Raw genomic sequence first — 19,815 nt, 5'->3', positions numbered from 1 at the left:
ATTCAGATCCTATTTAGTAGGATCAAAAGTGATTGTGTACACTGATCATGCTGCTCTTAAATATCTACTCACAAAGCAGGATTCAAAACCCAGACTCATCAGATGGGTGTTGCTTCTGCAAGAGTTTGATATAGAAATAAGAGACAGAAAAGGGACAGAAAATCAAGTAGCAGATCACCTGTCCCGAATAGAACCAGTGGAAGGGGCGTCCCTCCCTCTCACTGAAATTTCTGAAACCTTTCCGGATGAGCAACTGCTGGCCGTCCAGGAAGTGCCATGGTTTGCAGACATTGCAAACTACAAGGCAGTGAGATTCATACCCAAAGAGTACAGTAGGATGCAATCAAAGAAATTAATCACAGATGCTAAGTACTATCTTTGGGATGAACCATATCTCTTCAAGAGATGTGCAGACGGAATAATCCGTAGATGTGTGCCTAAAGAGGAAGCACAGAAGATCCTTTGGCATTGCCATGGATCACAGTATGGAGGACATTTTGGAAGTGAGCGAACAGCCACAAGAGTCCTCCAAAGTGGCTTCTACTGGCCTACTCTCTATAAAGATTCCCGAGCATTTGTGCTTAATTGTGACAGTTGCCAAAGATCAGGCAACCTGCCTCACAGTTACGCCATGCCTCAACAAGGAATCTTGGAGATTGAGTTGTTTGATGTATGGGGCATTGACTTCATGGGACCTTTCCCACCATCATACTCAAACACTTATATTCTGGTGGCAGTGGATTATGTATCCAAATGGGTGGAGGCTATTGCAACACCCACCAATGACACTAAAACAGTGTTAAAATTCCTCCAAAACATCTTCAGCAGATTTGGTGTCCCTAGAGTGTTAATCAGTGATGGGGGCACTCATTTCTGTAATAAACAGCTTTACTCTGCTCTGGTACGTTATGGAGTCAACCACAGGGTGGCTACTCCATATCATCCACAAACTAATGGGCAAGCTGAAGTCTCAAATAGAGAACTCAAAAGAATCCTGGAACGGACTGTAATTAACCGTAGAAAGGATTGGGCAAGAAGCTTGGATGATGCTCTGTGGGCATACAGAACAGCATTCAAGACCCCTATAGGGACCTCTCCATACCAGCTTGTGTATGGAAAGGCGTGTCACTTGCCAGTGGAACTGGAACACAAGGCCTACTGGGCAACCAGATTCCTAAACCTTGATGCCAAGTTAGCTGGAGAAAGACGATTACTCCAGTTAAATGAGCTAGAGGAATTTAGACTCAATGCTTTCGAAAATGCAAAAATTTACAAAGAGAAAGCGAAAAGATGGCATGATAAGAAATTGTCATCCAGAGTCTTTGAGCCAGGACAGAAAGTTCTGTTATTTAATTCAAGGCTCAAATTATTCCCTGGGAAATTAAAATCCCGGTGGAGAGGTCCATATGTAATTACAAGTGTATCACCATATGGATACATAGAGCTTCAGGATAATGACTCTAACAAAAAGTTCATTGTTAATGGACAAAGAGTCAAACATTATCTTGAAGGCAATTTTGAGCAAGAATGCTCAAAACTGAGGCTTGATTAAAACTCAGTGATAGTCCAGCTAATGACAATAAGAAGCGCTTGCTGGGAGGCAACCCAGCCATTTACAAAATTTATTTACTAATTATATAAATTTTCTTTTTCTACAGGTTTAAGTCCAAGTGTCTTCTAGAGGTGAAATAACAATTGGTTGAAGTCAAAGAGTTACAGGGAAATTTGGAAGTTCACTGGCATGAAAAAGCCAGTAAGAAATACTTTGGGCGTTAAACGCCCAAAAGAAGCTCCCACTGGGCGTTTAACGCCAGTAAGGGTAGCCATCTGGGCGTTAAACGCCAGAAAGGAGCATCTTCTGGGCGTTAAACGCCAGAAAGATGCACCTTCTGGGCGTTTAACGCCAGTCTGCTAGCATCCTGGGCGTTCAGAAAAACGCCCAGTGAAGAAGGACTTCCTGGCGTTCAACGCCAGAAAGAAGCACCAAATGGGCGTTGAACGCCCAGGAGAAGCAACTATTGGGCGTTAAACGCCCAACACATGCATCATGTGGGCGTTTAACGCCAGGATGGTGGGAGGAGGTAACAAATTCGTTTTTCATCCTATTTTTTATTTTTATTTTTATTTTTTTCAAAAATTTTTATGTTTCAATTCATGTTTTCTTGCATAAACATATTTCAAAATATCATCCTTCAAAATCAAATTGGTTTTCTAAGAACCCTAATTTCTAAAATCCCTTTTTCAAAAATATCAAATGTATCTTAATTTATAAATACAAATCTTTTTCCAATCCAATTCTTTTTCAAATATTTTTAATATCTTTTTCAACTCATCTTATCTTTTTATGAAAGTACCTCTCCTTCTACTCCTCTCCTTTCCTTTCTTTTGCTTGAGGACAAGCAAACCTCTAAGTTTGGTGTGATTTGCCATGATCACTGAGCTAAAACTCATTAAGATCATGGCACCTAAGAGAACAGGAGGAGCAAGGGCGTGATCTAAGGGAGCTAAAGCGCCAAAGGATTAATCCATAAAAAAAGCACCACATATTTTGAAGAAGCACCTACTCCTCAAAACAACAGGTTGCTGAGTTCCAATTTTCTTTCCCTTTAATTTTTCTGTTTTAACTTAGTGATAATTATTCTTTCTAGAAATTGACCTTAGAAGATATTTAGTAGTAATTAGGATGTCTATTTTGATTTTATTTCCAATTAAGCTATAATTTATTTTTCTCATCATCATCAGGCATGAATAAAGTAGTAGATTTTTCTTTTAGAATAAAGAAGTAATGTATATTTTCGAGTTCTTAATAATAAAATCTATAATTAATTATATGTGGTGGCAATACTTGTTGTTCTCTGAATGAATGCTTGAACAGTGCATAAATTGTACTTTGAATTTGATGAATATTGGCTCCTGAAAGGATGAGGAACACGAAAAATATTATTGATGATCTGAAAAATCATGAAATTGATTCTTGAAGCAAGAAAAAGCAGTCAAAAAAGAAAAAAAAAAAAAAAAACGATCTAAAAAGAGTATATAGAAAAAGAAGGAGCAATAGAAAAAGCCAATAGCCCTTAAAAACCAAAAGGCAAGGGTAAAAAGGATCCAAGGCTTTGAGCATCAATGGATAGGAGGGCGCAAGGAAATAAAATCCAGGCCTAAGCGGCTAAATCAAGCTGTCCCTAACCATGTGCTTGTGTCATGAAGGTCCAAGTGAAAAACTTGAGACTGAGTGGTTAAAGTCGTGATCCAAAGCAAAAGAGTGTGCTTAAGAGCTCTGGACACCACTGACTGGGGACTCTAGCAAAGCTGAGTCACAATCTGAAAAGGTTCACCCAGTTATGTGTCTGTGGCATTTATGTATCCGGTGGTAATACTGGAAGACAAAGTGCTTAGGGCCACGGCCAAGACTCATAAGTAGCTGTGTTCAAGAATCAACATACTATACTAGGAGAGTCAATAATACTATCTGAATTCTGAGTTCCTAAGGATGCCAACTATTCTGAAATTCTAAAGATACAGGGAGATGCCAAAACTGTTCAGAGACAAAAAGCTACAAGCCCCGCTCATCTAATAAGAATCTGAGCTTCATTTAAAACTCTAAAATATGTATTACTTCTCAATTTCTGTTAGAACCTATTTTATTCATCTAGTTGCTTGAGGACAAGCAACAGTTTAAGTTTGGTGTTGTGATGAGCGGATATTTTGTACGCTCTTTGGGGGTAATTTCATGTAGATTTTAGCATGTTTCATTTAGTTTTTAGTAAAATAATATTAGTTTTTAGGCAAAAATCATATTTCTGGACTTTACTATGAGTGTGTGTATTTTTCTGTGATTTCAGGTATTTTCTGGCTGAAATTGAGGGAGCTGAGCAAAAATCTGACTTAGGCTGAAAAAGGACTGCTGATGCTGTTGGATCCTGACCTCCCTACACTCGAAATGGATTTTCTGGAGCTACAGGAGTCCAATTGGCGCGCTCTCAACGGCGTTGGAAAGTAGACATCCAGGGCTTTCCAGCAATATATAATAGTCCATACTTTGCGCAAGAATAGACGACGTAACTTGGCGTTGAACGCCAAGTACACGCTGCTGTCTGGAGTTAAACGCCAGAAAAACGTCATGATCCGGAGTTGAACGCCCAAAACACGTCAAAACCTGGAGTTTGACGCCAAGAAAGGCCTCCACACGTGGAAAGCATTAGTCTCAGCCCCAGCACACACCAAGTGGGCCCCAGAAGTGGATTTCTGCACCAATTATCTTAGTTTACTCATATTCTGTAAACCTAGGGTACTAGTTTACTATTTAAACAACTTTTACAGACTTATCTTGGACCTCATGCAATTTTCAGATCTGAATTACATACTTTGTGACGGCATGAGTCTCTAAACTCCATTGTTTGGGGTGAGGAGCTCTGCAGCGTCTCGATGATTTAATACAATTCCTTTGTTTTCCATTCAAACACGCTTGTTCTTATCTAAGATGTTTATTCGCGCTTAACTGTGGAGAAGGTGATGATCCGTGACACTCATCACCTTCCTCAACCCATGAACGTGTGCCTGACAACCACCTCCGTTCTACATCAGATTGAATGAATGTCTCTTAGCTTCCCTAATCAGTTAGCTTCGTGGTATAAGCTGGATTGATGGCAGCATTCATGAGAATCCGGAAAGTCTAAACCTTGTCTGTGGTATTCCGAGTAGGATTCCAGGATTGAATGACTGTGACGTGCTTCAAACTTTAACCTGCTGGGCGTTAGTGACAGACGCAAAAGAGGGATTCTATTCCAGTAGGAGCGGGAACCAACCGTGATTGGCCGTACTGTGACAGAGTGCGTGCATTAGCTTTCACTGCGAGGATGGGAAGAAGCCATTGACAACGGTGACACCCTACATAGAGCTTGCCATGGAAGGAACCAGGCGTGTGAGAAGAGGATCTCAAGGAAAAGTAGAAACTCAAAGGACAAAGCATCTCCAAAAGACTCCAAACTATTTATTCCCCAGTGCTGCAAATCAAAGTAACATTGTTCCCTCTTTTATCAAATCCAGTAATTTCACTTTTAATCCAAATTAATCCTTGTTGACATCCTAACTAAGATTAATAAAATAAATATTGATTGCTTCAAACCAATAATCTCTGTGGATTCGACCCTTACTCACGTAAGGTATTACTTGGACGACCCAGTACACTTGCTGGTCAGTTGAACGGGATTGTGCTCTGAACAAGTAATCAGTTAGTTAAATTAGTTCTCTTTGGCACATGCCAAGGAGCCATTAATTAAGGAACACAATTTCGTCCACCAATGATCCCATGATTAAGAGCAAGACTTTGATGCACTTTGTTTAATTGATTTCAGGCCAAAAGAAGAAGAGAAGAGCCACGTTAGTGGCTACGTTAGTTACACTAACATGGGCACTAACGTGGAAGGAAGGAAAGCCCTAACATTAGTGAGAAAAGTTAGTGGCATTAACTTTGAAGAAAGGGGTATAAGCCAACGTTAGTGGAAAAGGTGAAGGCCAATAACGTTTTCGAAGCAAAGAAGACCCACGTTAACAGCCACGTTAACTACATTAATGTGGTAGTTAACGTGGAAGGAAAGGAAGATGCCAACGTTAGTGGAAAAGGTGAACACCACTAACGTTTTCGAAGCAAAAAGACCCACGTTAACAGCCACGTTAACTTAGTTAACGTGGTAGTTAACGTGGAAGGAAAGGGAGGTGCCAATGTTAGTGAAAAAAGTGAGTGCCACTAACAATGGCGAAGAAAAAAAGACCCACGTTAACTTCCACGTTAACTAAGTTAACGTGGTAGTTAACGTGGGCAAAAGTCCCACCTGGCAGCCTGACTATGCCTTCTTCAAACACACATAACTTGACCCATAAAGCTCCAAATGAGGTGATTTCAGCGGCATTGGAAAGTATGATTCCAGAGCTTTCCAAGCATATATAGCACTACATGTTTGACACTAAATTTGAGGGAGAAAACCTGCCCCGAAAGTGCAAAGATGAACATGGTATAAACCTGTAGTAAGGCCAACTGACCTCTTCACCTTCCAAGAAGTATAACTCGAGCTGTAGAGCTCCAAATGATGCGCTTCCAAAAGTGTTGCAAAGTAGACATCCAGAGCTTTCCAACAATATATAATAGTATGGGGTGAACATTAAGTTTGAGCCCCTGATCGCTAGCATTATTGTGACTCACGTTTTCCATTAACGCTAGTCGCTAGCGTTAACGTGACTCACGTTTTCCATTAACGCTAGCGACTATGCCAGCGACCATGTCCACTTCAAAGGAGCATAACTTGAGTTACAGAGATCCAATTGAGGTGATTCTAGTTGCGTTAGAAAGCTGACATTCAGAGCTTTCCAAAGATATATAATAGTCTATAGTGGTCATGAAATTAGAGCACAAACAAGAGGCATCTTTTAAGCCCCAAAAACACCAAAGCAATAAAGCCAAGTCACCCTGGACCTCAATTTGATTCACTTCTCTTGGACCACCCAACCTCAAGGAAGCAAGCCCACAAGTGTCAATCAATCAAGGCCACAAGAAGCATCTAGAATAGGAATTTTTATTTAATTGTAATTTTCTTTTAATTTCATTTTGTAATTTAGGAGAGCCTATATAAAGGCTTTAGTTTTTACTTTGAAAGGGGGATTGGACAGAAAAATAGAATTGAAGGAAGGGGGAGAGAGTGAAGACCAATTCGAATTTCTGTGAATTGGCACACTCCAAGGGGAGTGGGTCTTCGGACCCCTCCCCTCAACCACTCTTCTTCCTTTTCTCTTCTTTTCTTCCTTAGGAGTAGTTTCTTTTCTTTGTACCTTCCATTTATGAATTTTGAAGTTTCAATTTCAGTTTAATCTTCATCTTTATTTTCTTGCACTTTCTTCTTTTCTATTTTGGTAGAGCAATGATCAACTAACTCTTTCCATTGGGTTAGAGAGCTCTATTGTGATTTAATGGATCAATTATAGTTTTCATTCTTCTTCTTTCTTTTCTCTTAATCTTACTAGAAAGCTTTCAATCTTCATTCAATTGGTTAGTTGTCTTGGAAAAGAAACTCTCCATAATTGGATCTCTTCGGAACCTTGGAAGAGGAATGAAGAGATCATGCTAGAAATGCTTTCTCATGCTGGACCAAGTTGGGTTGGGATGGATATGTGACTATAATCCCCCCAATACTTGATTTGGGAAATGCATGTGGTATAATCAGTGACCATACTTCATCTCTTCTCATGAGTAATTGACCAAGGAATTGGCTATTGATCAAGATTTGAGAGATTGGATTACCAAGGAATTGGAATCCAATCACTTAAGATTGCCAAGGAGATCAATGAATGCATTGATTGAGGAAGAGATGAGAATGAACTTGATCCGGAGAATTGTAACATCTCTTGATCCCAATGTTCATTTTATTTTTAGTTCTTACATTTACTTTTCTTGCCATTTTACTTTTCTGCACTTTATTACTTTCTTTACTTTTATGCCATTTACATTTCCTTGTTACTTATCACTCCAATATGATTCGTCTAACTAGGATAATCAATTACCCATTGATTGCTTAATCCGTTAATCTCTGTGGGATTCGACCTCACTCTATTGTGAGTTATTACTTGACGACAATTCGGTATACTTGTCGAAGGGAGATTTGTTGAGAGACAAGTTTTCACGCATCAAGTTTATGGCGCGTTGCCGGGGATTAACTGTGATTAACAAACTGCCGGTTGATTGATTTACTAGATTAGACACTTTTCTTTTATTTTTGTTTTCTTTTGTTTCTTTATTTTCTTTTGCTAACTAACTGTTTGTGATATTGCCTCACTGGGAATTTCCTCATCTGTGACAATGAAGATTCCAATTTCTTTTGGTGATTATTGTTTGAGACAAAGCTTTCTGCAGGAAAGAAAGGAGCATCCATCATATGGTAGTCAATCAAATTTCATGGAAAACTCTCCACCACCACAGAATGACCCACTTTACTATGCTCATGGTGTGTGGGAGTATCAAAAACATGAAATGGGGTACTTTCCAGAGCCACAAAATGGTTCATATTTTGATGACTTTGAGCACTACTCAAGCTGTGCCTGGGGAGATCAGAACCAAAGAAATTTCACTCTTTCATACCCCATTCATCAAGAGCCATCACCTCTCAATTATACAACCTCACCTCCAAGTTTTACACGCCTAAATTCTTCATCATTTGAGTATGCCTCAGCACAAAGGTCTATCCCAAAGCCATACAATTCATTTCATCATTCACAAAACTCAATCCACTACCCACAAAAGTCATACCACTCTCAGAACATAAAACCACAAAATAACCAATTCCATTCACAAAGTAGCCACCCTCAACCTCCAAATTTCACCCCAGCTGCACACCCTCCCCTAGAGGATAAGCTATTAAGGATAGAGAACCTACTGGCAATGCTCTTGGAAGAATCTATGGTCACGAGGACTTTCCAAAAGGAAGTAAAAACCATTATGCAGAATCGGTGGGTTGCCATTAAGAAGCTTGAGGCACAAGTTGGATATCTATCAAAGCAAATCTATACCCATAATTCCCTTAGTGACACCATGGCAAACCCAATGGAGGAATTAGAAGAAAAAGAAAAAGAGGCATCCATACCAAGTGAGATTTCTATGAAGAAGGAGGAGATTGTGAGAATATATAAGCCTAAGGCTCCATACCCATAGAGGTTACTAGTGGTGACAAAGGAACATGCAAACTCACTCCTAAAAGACTTAATGCAGTATCATGTAGAAGAAAGGGAGGAAGTCAATCAAGGGAACCCACACTCCAATGAAACAGAGAGTTGCATAGAGGGTGAGTTCATTGAACCACCAATTCAAGAAGCTCTTGATGAAGAAAACACTCCAACCATCATACAACACCCAAGTCCTGAAATCAAGGTGGTGAAGGCAATCAACATGAGCACTAACAAGAGGATGGTAACCAAGAAAAGAAGGACAATATCCATGAAGAAGAAAAGGTCAACCAAAAGCCATCCCACCCCTACCCCAACAAGAAAGTTCACTCAAGCTAACAACAAAAGAAAGCTTGCTGGGGAGAGGCACTCTAAACAAGGGGCATTAATTGGCTCCTCTTTCCTCTTGAGGTCATTCCTCTTTCCTCTTGAGGTCATTCCTCTTAACAAACTGGAAGAAGAGGAAGAAAGTCATGAACAACATGTCAAGCTAATGACATTAAAAGAGCGCTTGTTGGGAGGCAACCCAACCGTAGGTAACATTTCCTTACTTTGCTTAGTTTACTTTCAATAACTTGGCATATGATTGGATTCTAAGTTTGGTGTTGCCATGCAACAATTTGGTTTTCAATCTTCACTGGGTACTTGCAACATTCTAAATTGAGAGTGTCACACTAAGTTTGGTGTGCCACTTATCTTTCATGCAAGGTACCAAGCACACCACTTATTAATGCAATCAAAATGTCTCTGTTTATATCTCTTGTGCCTTTATTGTGTCCTTAATCTTGTTTGCTGAAACACATGCATACTCACACTTCATTCTAAGACATTCATGATCCATCATAGACCCCATCACCACTGTTTTAATTGTTGCTTGAGTATAAGCAAGCATTCTAAATTTGGTGTGGGAAGGAGAAGAATAGGAGAAAAAGGGCAACAACAATGAAGATGAACTACAAGGTGGTAAAGTTCCTTTTTTCTCTTATTTATTTCCAGCATTTTAAATTGCATGATTGTCTTATATTTCCTTTGTATGCATGTATGATTACTCCTTGTGAATAAGCATAATTTGATATTTGATTTGTAACATGTTGCTATGATATCATGATTATCATCTTGAGTTTTACTTGCACCCAACCTCTTTAAGAATGCAACAAAGAAATCATTCTCTTGAAAGGAAAATGTTGAAGAATTTTATAAATCATGGGGCAAGCAAAAGATTAAGAGGAGTGGAGGTTCTGATTGTATGATTGTGTATTGAGGTTGCATGTTTATGAAAACTTGCATGGGAGCTCATAGACAGGAAATGAAGTTTAGAGAAGTATTATGGAATTTCTCAAACATCTATTGATCCAAGAAGTAGTAACAAAAGAAAACAAAAGAAAAAGAAAAACAAAGAACAAGCCCAAGGCTCTGAGCATCAATTACTAGGAAGAAAAAGAAAGAAACAAGAACTCAAAGAGTTATTGTCCTAGTTAAATGCTTGTGGTAGATTTGTATCAAGGAGAGAGACTTGAGCAAGTAAATCCTAAGGGGTGCTTCAACACCTAATACCTTAGACCAGCTGGTTTGGGAGTATTGATTGAAAGCTTACCTTAAAAAGCCGCTTTGATACATGACACCTAGAGTCGAGGCCAAATTCCACAAAGAAAGAAAAAGGCTAGAAAATAAGTGCTGCTTCAAGGTGACAATCTATAAAGAGATTTCCATAATATCATTTGAATGAAAGTCCTAAGATCTAAGACTTCCAAAATGTGAGGACTAATGAGCATTGGAATCCTTGCATAAGCATACAAATTAGAGTTCACCCCACTGTCACTTATTCACTTCACCCACTAAGGCATCATAAGCAATTCTTCAATATATTCTAATTAAAGAGAATTTTTTGTGCATAGTTCTTTTCTTGCTTGGGGACAAGCAAGCTTTAAGTTTGGTGTTGTGATGCCAGGACATCTTGGCTAGTTTTACTAGCCATTTTTTGTATGCTTTAGGTTGGTTTCATGCATTTTCTTAGGAAATAAGCAAGTATTTGGTTGAAAATGCAATCATACAATGATTCAAGCAAACATTATGAATTTTGAATGATTTCATGAGAATTATGCATAAATTGAATGATAAATTGGATGATGCATGATCCCATGATTAAGAGCAAGACTTTGATGGACTTTGTTTGATTGATTTCAGGCCAAAAGAAGAAGAGAAGAGCCACGTTAGTGGCTACGTTAGTTACACTAACGTGGGCACTAACGTGGAAGGAAGGAAAGCCCCAACGTTAGTGAGAAAAGTTAGTGGCATTAACTTTGAAGAAAGGGGTATAAGCCAATGTTAGTGGAAAAGGTGAACGCCACTAACGTTTTCGAAGCAAAAAGACCCACGTTAACAGCCACGTTAACTTAGTTAACGTGGTAGTTAACGTGGAAGGAAAGGGAGGTGCCAACGTTAGTTGAAAAAGTGAGTGCCACTAATGTTGGCAAAGAAAAAAAGACCCATGTTAACTTCCACGTTAACTAAGTTAACGTGGTAATTAACGTGGGCAAAAGTCCCACCTGGCAGCCTGACTATGCCTTCTTCAAACATGCATAACTTGAGCCACAAAGCTCCAAATGAGGTGATTCCAGTGGCATTAGAAAGTAGGATTCCAGAGCTTTCCAAGCATATATGGTACTATATGGTTGACACTAAATTGGAGGGAGAAAACTTGCCCCGAAAGTGCAAAGATGAACATGGTATCAACCTGTAGTAAGGCCAACTGACCTCTTCACCTTCCAAGAAGTATAACTCGAGCTGTAGAACTCCAAATGATGCGCTTATAAAAGCGTTGGAAAGTAGACATCCAGAGCTTTCCAACAATATATAATAGTATGGGATGGACATTAAGTTTGAGCCCCTGATCGCTAGCATTATTGTGACTCACGTTTTCCATTAACGCTAGTCGCTAGCGTTAACGTGACTCACGTTTTCCATTAACGCTAGCGACTATGCCAGCTACCATGTCCACTTCAAAGGAGCATAACTTGAGTTACAGAGATCCAATTGAGGTAATTCCAGTTGCGTTAGAAAGCTGACATTTAGAGCTTTCCAAAGATATATAATAGTCTATAGTGGTCATGAAATTAGAGCACAAACAAGAGGCATATTTTAAGCCCCAAAAACACCAAAGCAATAAAGCCAAGTCACCCTGTACCTCAATTTGATTCACTTCTCTTGGACCACCCAACCTCAAGGAAGCAAGCCCACAAGTGTCAACCAATCAAGGCCACAAGAAGCATCTAGAATAGGAATTTTCATTTAATTGTAATTTGCTTTTAATTTCATTTTGTAATTTAGGAGAGCCTATATAAAGGCTTTAGTTTTTACTTTGAAAGGGGGATTGGACAGAAAAATAGAATTGAAGGAAGGGGGAGAGAGTGAATACAAATTCGAATTTTTGTGAATTGGCACACTGGTGCGCAAAATTGTGATCTCTACACAACTCCGCACAACTAACCAGCAAGTGCACTGGGTCGTCCAAGTAATAAACCTTACGCGAGTAAGGGTCGATCCCACGGAGATTGTTGGTATGAAGCAAGCTATGGTCACCTTGTAAATCTTAGTCAGGCAGACTCAAATGGGTATAGATGATATATGAATAAAACATAAAGATAAAGATAGAGATACTTATGTATATCATTGGTGAGAACTTCAGATAAGCGTATGAAGATGCTTTCCCTTCCGTCTCTCTGCTTTCTTACTGCCTTCATCCAATCCTTCTTACTCCTTTCCATGGCAAGCTTATGCAAGGGTTTCACCGTTGTCAGTGGCTACCTCCCATCCTCTCAGTGAAAACGTTCCTATGCTCTGTCACAGCATATGGCTAATCATCTGTCGGTTCTCGTTCAGGCCGGAATAGAATCCAGTGATTCTTTTGCGTCTGTCACTAACGCCCCGCCTGCTAGGAGTTTGAAGCACGTCACAGTCATTCAATCATTGAATCCTACTCAGAACACCACAGACAAGGTTAGACCTTCCGGATTCTCTTGAATGCCGCCATCAGTTCTTGCCTATACCACGAAGACTCTGATCTCACGGAATGGCTGGCTCGTTTGTCAGGCGAGCACTCGGTTGTCAGGCGATCAACCATGCATCGTGTATCAGGAATCCAAGAGATAAACACTAGAGCCTTGTTGCTTGTAGAACAGAGTGGTTGTTAGTCACTTTGTTCATAGGTGAGAATGATGATGAGTGTCACGGATCATCACATTCATCAAGTTGAAGAGCAAGTGATATCTTGGACAAAGAACAAGCGGAATTGAATAGAAGAACAATAGTAATTGCATTAATACTCGAGGTACAGCAGAGCTCCACACCTTAATCTATGGTGTGTAGAAACTCCACCGTTGAAAATACATAAGAACAAGGTCTAGGCATGGCCGTGAGGCCAGCCTCCCAAAGTGATCAAAAGATCTAAAGAACAAAAGTTTCCAAAGATCAGAAGATGATCAGAAGATCAGATGATGTAAATACAATAGTAAAAGGTCCTATATATAGAAAACTAGTAGCCTAGGGTGTACAGAGATGAGTAAATGACATAAAAATCCACTTCCGGGCCCACTTGGTATGTGCTTGGGCTGAGCAATGAAGCATTTTTCGTGTAGAGACTCTTCTTGGAGTTAAACGCCAGCTTTTATGCCAGTTTGGGCGTTTAACTCCCATTTTGGTGCCAGTTCCGGCGTTTAACGCTGGAATTCCTGAGGGTGACTTTGAACGCCGATTTGGGCCATCAAATCTTGGGCAAAGTATGGACTATCATATATTGCTGGAAAGCCCAGGATGTCTACTTGCCAACACCGTTGAGAGCGCGCCAATTGGGCTTCTGTAGCTCCAGAAAATCCACTTCGAGTGCAGGGAGGTCAGAATCCAACAGCATCTGCAGTCCTTTTCAGTCTCTGAATCAGATTTTTGCTCAGGTCCCTCAATTTCAGCCAGAAAATACCTGAAATCACAGAAAAACACACAAACTCATAGTAAAGTCCAGAAAAGTGAATTTTAATTAAAAACTAATAAAAATATACTAAAAACTAACTAAATCATACTAAAAACATACTAAAAACAATGCCAAAAAGCATACAAATTATCCGCTCATCACAACACCAAACTTAAATTGTTGCTTGTCCTCAAGCAACTGGAAATCAAATAAGATAAAAATAAGAGAATATGCAATGAACTCCAAAAACATCTATGAAGATCAGTATCAATTAGATGAGCGGGGCTTTTAGCTTTTTGCCTCTGAATAGTTTTGGCATCTCACTCTATCCTTTGAAATTCAGAATGATTGGCTTCTTTAGGAACTCAGAATCCAGATAGTGTTATTGATTCTCCTAGTTAAGTATGATGATTCTTGAACACAGCTGCTTATTGAGTCTTGGCCGTGGCCCAAAGCACTCTGTCTTCTAGTATTACCACCGGATACATACATGCCACAGACACATAATTGGGTGAACCTTTTCAGATTGTGACTCAGCTTTGCTAAAGTCCCCAATTAGAGGTGTCCAGGGTTCTTAAGCACACTCTTATTGCCTTGGATCACAACTTTATTTCTTTCTTTTTCTTTCTTTTTCTCTTTCTTTTTCGTTTTTTTTTTCTTTTTTTTTCGTTTTTTTTTCATTGCTTTTTCTTGCTTCAAGAATCATTTTTATGATTTTTCAGATCCTCAGTAACATGTCTCCTTTTTCATCATTCTTTCAAGAGCCAACATTCATGAACCACAAATTCAAAAGATATATGCACTGTTTAAGCATACATTCAGAAAACAAAAGTGTTGCCACCACATCAAAATAATTAAACTGTTATAAAATTCAAAATTCATGCAATTCTTTTCTTTTTCAATTAAGAACAGTTGTTTAAGAAAGGTGATGGATTCATAGGACATTCATAACTTTAAGGCATAGACACTAATGATCATAAGACACAAACATAGATAAACATAAGCACTAAAATTCGAAAAACAAGAAAATAAAGAACAAGGAGATTAAAGAACGGGTCCACCTTAGTGATGGCGGCTTGTTCTTCCTCTTGAAGGTCTTATGGAGTGCTTGAGCTCCTCAATGTCTCTTCCTTGTCTTTGTTGCTCCTCTCTCATGATTCTTTGATCTTCTCTAATTTCATGGAGGAGGATGGAATGTTCTTGGTGCTCCACCCTTAGTTGTCCCATGTTGGAACTCAATTCTCCTAGGGAGGTGTTTAGTTGCTCCCAATAGTCTTGTGGAGGAAAGTGCATCCCTTGAGGCATCTCAGGGATTTCATGATGAGTGGGGTCTCTTGTTTGCTCCATCCTTTTCTTAGTGATGGGCTTGAGGTCATGCCTTCTCAGTTGAACCGGCTTTCCTCTTGAATCTCTCTTCCATTGAGCGCCCTCTTCACAAATGTCTGTGAGGACTTGGTCCAACCTTTGATCAAAGTTGACCCTTTTTGAGTTTGAAAGGGACCTCATGGATCACCTTCTTCATGGCCACAATTTCATAGAAGTGGTCTTGATGCACCCTTGAGATGAATCTCTCCATCTCCCATGACTCGGAGGTGAAAGCTTTTGCCTTCCCTTTCCTCTTTCTAGAGGTTTCTCCGGCCTTGGATGCCATAAATGGTTATGGAAAAACAAAAAGCAATGCTTTTACCACACCAAACTTAAAAGGTTTGCTCGTCCTCGAGCAAAAGAAGAAAGAAGAGAGTAGAAGAAGAAGAAATGAGGAAGAAGTGAATGGCTTTGTGTTCGGCCAAAGAGGGGGAGAAGTGGTGTTTAGGTTATGTGAAAATGAAGGGGTGAAGAAGGGTTTTTGGGGAAGAGGTGTGGAGGTGATTGGTGAATGGGTGAAGAAGAAAGAGGGTGGTAGGGGTTGGTGGGGATCCTGTGGGGTCCACTGATCCTGAGGTGTCAAGGAAAAGTCATCCCTGCACCAAATGGCATGCAAAAATGCGTTTTTAGCCAATTCTGGCGTTAAACACCGGGCTGGTGCCCATTTCTGGCGTTTAACGCCAGGTTCTTGCCCTTTCCTGGCGTTTAACGCCAGTCTGGTGCCCCTTTCTGGCGTTAAACGCCCAGAAATGTGCCAGACTGGGCGTTAAACGCCCACCTGCTAGCCTTACTGGCGTTTAAACGCCAGTAGGTTCTTCCTCCAGGGTGTGCTGTTTTTCTTCCTGTTTTTCATTCTGTTTTTGCTTTTTCAATTGATTTTGTGACTTCTCATGATCATCAACCTACAGAAAACATAAAATAACAAAAAAAAATAGATAAAATATAACATTGGGTTGCCTCCCAACAAGCGCTTCTTTAATGTCAGTAGCTTGACAGAGGGCTCTCATGGAGCCTCACAGATACTCAGAGCAATGTTGGAACCTCCCAACACCAAACTTAGAGTTTGAATGTGGGGGTTCAACACCAAACTTAGAGTTTGGTTGTGGCCTCTCAACACCAAACTTAGAGTTTGACTGTGGGGGCTCTGCTTGACTCTGATTTGAGAGAAGCTCTTCATGCTTCCTCTCCATGGTGACAGAGGGGTATCCTTGAGCCTTAAACACAAAGGATTCTTTATTCACTTGAATGATCAGTTCACCTCCATCAACATCAATCACAGCCTTTGCTGTGGCTAGGAAGGGTCTGCCAAGGATGATGGATTCATCCATGCACTTCCCAGTCTCTAGGACTATGAAATCAGCAGGGATGTAATGGTCTTCAATCTTCACCAGAACATCCTCTACAAGTTCATAAGCTTGTTTCTTTGAATTGTCGGCCATCTCTAGTGAGATTCTTGCAGCTTGTACCTCAAAGATCCCTAGCCTCTCCATTACAGAGAGAGGCATGAGGTTTACACTTGACCCTAAGTCACACAGAGCCTTCTTGAAGGTCATGGTGCCTATGGTACAAGGTATTGAAAACTTCCCCGGATCTTGTCTCTTTTGAGGTAATTTCTGCCTAGACAAGTTATCCAGTTCTTTGGTGAGCAAAGGGGGTTTATCCTCCCAAGTCTCATTTCCAAATAACTTGTCATTTAGCTTCATGATTGCTCCAAGGTATTTGGCAACTTGCTCTTCAGTGACATACTCATCCTCTTCAGAGGAGGAATACTCATCAGAGCTCATGAAAGGCAGAAGTAAGTCCAATGGAATCTCTATGGTCTCATTTTGAGCCTCAGATTCCCATGGTTCCTCATTGGAAAACTCATTGGAGGTTAGTGCACGCCCATTGAGGTCTTCCTCAGTGGCGTTCACTTCCTCTCCCTCCTCTCCAAATTCGGCCATGTTGATGGCCTTGCACTCTCCTTTTGGATTTTCTTCTGTATTGCTTGGGAGAGTACTAGGAGGGAGTTCAGTAACTTTCTTACTCAGCTGTCCCACTTGTGCCTCCAAATTCCTAATGGAGGATCTTGTTTCAGTCATGAAACTTTGAGTGGTTTTGATTAGATCAGAGACCATGGTTGCTAAGTCAGAGGTGTTCTGCTTAGAATTCTCTGTCTGTTGCTGAGAAGATGATGGAAAAGGCTTGCCATTGCTAAACCTGTTTCTTCCACCATTATTGTTGAAACCTTGTTGAGGTCTCTCTTGATTCTTCCATGAGAAATTTGGGTGATTTCTCCATGAAGAATTATAGGTGTTTCCATAGGGTTATCATAGGTAATTCACCTCTTCTATTGAAGGGTTCTCAGGATCATAAGCTTCTTCTTCAGATGAAGCATCCTTAGTACTGTTTGGTGCATTTTGCATTCCAGACAGACTTTGAGAAATCAAATTGACTTGTTGAGTCAATATCTTATTCTGAGCTAAAATGGCATTCAGAGTATCAATCTCAAGAACTCCTTTCTTCTGATTTGTCCCATTGTTCATAGGATTCCTTTCAGAAGTGTACATGAATTGGTTATTTGCAACCATTTCAATTAGCTCTTGAGCTTCTGTAGGCGTCTTCTTCAGATGAAGAAATCCTCCAGCATAGCTATCCAAAGACATCTTGGATAGTTTAGAGAGACCATCATAGAAAATACCTATGATGCTCCATTCAGAAAGCATGTCAGAAGGACATTTTCTGATTAATTGTTTGTATCTTTCCCAAGCTTCATAGAGGGATTCTCCATCCTTCTGTCTGAAGGTTTGGACTTCCACTCTAAGCTTACTCAATTTTTGAGGTGGAAAGAACTTTGCCAACAAGGCATTGACTAGCTTTTCCCAAGAGTCCAGGCTTTCTTTAGGTTGTGAGTCCAACCATGTCCTAGCTCTGTCTCTTACAGCAAAAGGGAATAGCATAAGTCTGTAGACCTCAGGGTCAACCCCATTAGTCTTGACAGTGTCACAGATTTGCAAGAATTCAGCTAAGAACTGATGAGGATCTTCCAATGGAAGTCCATGGAACTTGCAATTTTGTTGCATTAGAGAAACTAATTGAGGCTTAAGCTCAAAGTTGTTTGCTCCAATGGCAGGGATAGAGATGCTTCTCCCATAGAAGTCGGGAGTAGGTGCAGTAAAGTCACCCAGCACCTTCCTTGCATTATTGTTGTTTTCGGCTGCCATGTCTTCTTCTTCTTTGAAGATTTCTGTTAGGTCCTTTTCAGAGAGTTGTGCCTTAGCTTCTCTTAGTTTTCGCTTCAAGGTCCTTTCAGGTTTAGGGTCAGCTTCAACAAGAATGCCTTTGTCTTTGTTCCTGCTCATATAAAAGAGAAGAGAACAAGAAAGTGTGGAATCCTCTATGTCACAGTATAGAGATTCCTTGAGGTGTCAGAGGAACAGAAAAATAGAAAGAAGAGGTAGAGGAATTCGAACTTAATTAGATAGAGTTTGAATTGTGCATTGAGAAGGAGTGGTACTCCATAAGTAGAAGGATGTGGGAAGAAAGGAAGAAATTTTCGAAAATCAAGTGAAATATTTTGAAAACATTTTTGAAAAACTCTAATTGATTTTCGAAAATCAAGAGTGGGAAAGAAATCAAGTAATTTTTTGAAAAATTTTGAAATTAGAAATCAAAAAGATATGATAAAAAAAAAACTGTTCATACCCTGACCGAGCTCTCCAAACTCGGGAAGTTCGCAGAAGGTCCGACCTCGTCCCAAAGGCCCACGCCTAAGGTCGGACCTCGGACAAATAAAGAAGAAGGCCCATCAAAAGGAACGAAGCCCAAAACCTAAAGGCCGAAAAAGGCCTAGGAAAGGCGGTTCCACAAAAGATAGAGATAAGACTCCGAAAAGATAAGATAAGATAAGAATATCTTATCCAGGGAAGATCACGACCAACCACTATAAATACACTGGAGCACCCAGGTATAACTCATACTCTAATTCTACTCAATATCTGCTTGGACCCATGCTAACTTAAGCATCGGAGTGTCATTGCAAGTACAACCCCCAGCCGCTCGACACACCAAGCTCGGGTCACGGGACCCCTACCTCGGGTCTTGCCAGACGACCGAGCTACACGTTTCAGGTAACCCTCGGAACATTGGCGCCGTTGCCGGGGACCCTGGAAGTCATCCCTTTACCATGGCGGACGACCCTCCCAACAATGACCACGCTACATCAGAACAAGAAGAGAAAATTGACACCGGAGAACGACCGGACAGCCCTCTATCACCACGCACTCCAGGAGGAAACAAACAGAATCGCCCAAAGACATCACTTCCAAACAAAAATCCACAAAATCCTGAAAAAGAAGAGAGCTCAGAAATTGTAGAAGCAGTACGGGCACAGCAAAACCGACTGAAACAACTCGAAGAGGACATAAAAAAGCAGAAAGAAACTGAACAAGATTTGAGAAGAGAAGCTCGCAAGCGCAGAGAGTTAGAAGAAAAGCTGCGGAAGATAGAGGCCGAGTTGAAAGACCGGACGGAACGCGGCACCACCCCCGAAAACAACCATGATCCCTTCACGCAAGAGATCATGAAGGAGAAGGTACCGCGAAACTTCAAACCACCTGATATGGATCTCTACGACGGCACCACCGACCCAAGTCACCACCTCAGCAACTTCCGAAGCAGAATGTACCTGGTCGACGCCTCCGACGCGATTCGGTGCAAAGCCTTCCCCACCACTCTCACCAAGTCAGCCATGAAGTGGTTCGACAACCTGCCACCAGGATCAATCTCCAGCTTCGAGGACC

The 19,815-nt window shown here is 40.5% G+C and overlaps 1 non-coding gene across 1 annotated transcript; it reads left to right on the top strand.

Annotated features, from left to right (window-relative positions):
* The first annotated feature begins 17,733 nt into the window (after nt 1–17,733).
* On the top strand, nt 17,734–17,841 carry LOC130953729 (small nucleolar RNA R71). The gene has a single exon (XR_009075890.1). It is a non-coding gene; the product is annotated as a small nucleolar RNA R71 (small nucleolar RNA).
* The last annotated feature ends 1,974 nt before the right edge of the window (nt 17,842–19,815 follow it).

The sequence above is a fragment of the Arachis stenosperma genome, chromosome 9 (assembly GCF_014773155.1).
Source record: "Arachis stenosperma cultivar V10309 chromosome 9, arast.V10309.gnm1.PFL2, whole genome shotgun sequence".
NCBI lineage: Eukaryota > Viridiplantae > Streptophyta > Magnoliopsida > Fabales > Fabaceae > Arachis > Arachis stenosperma.
The sequence above is the reverse complement of the archived record's forward strand: the minus strand, read 5'-3'. Positions and strand labels throughout refer to the sequence as shown.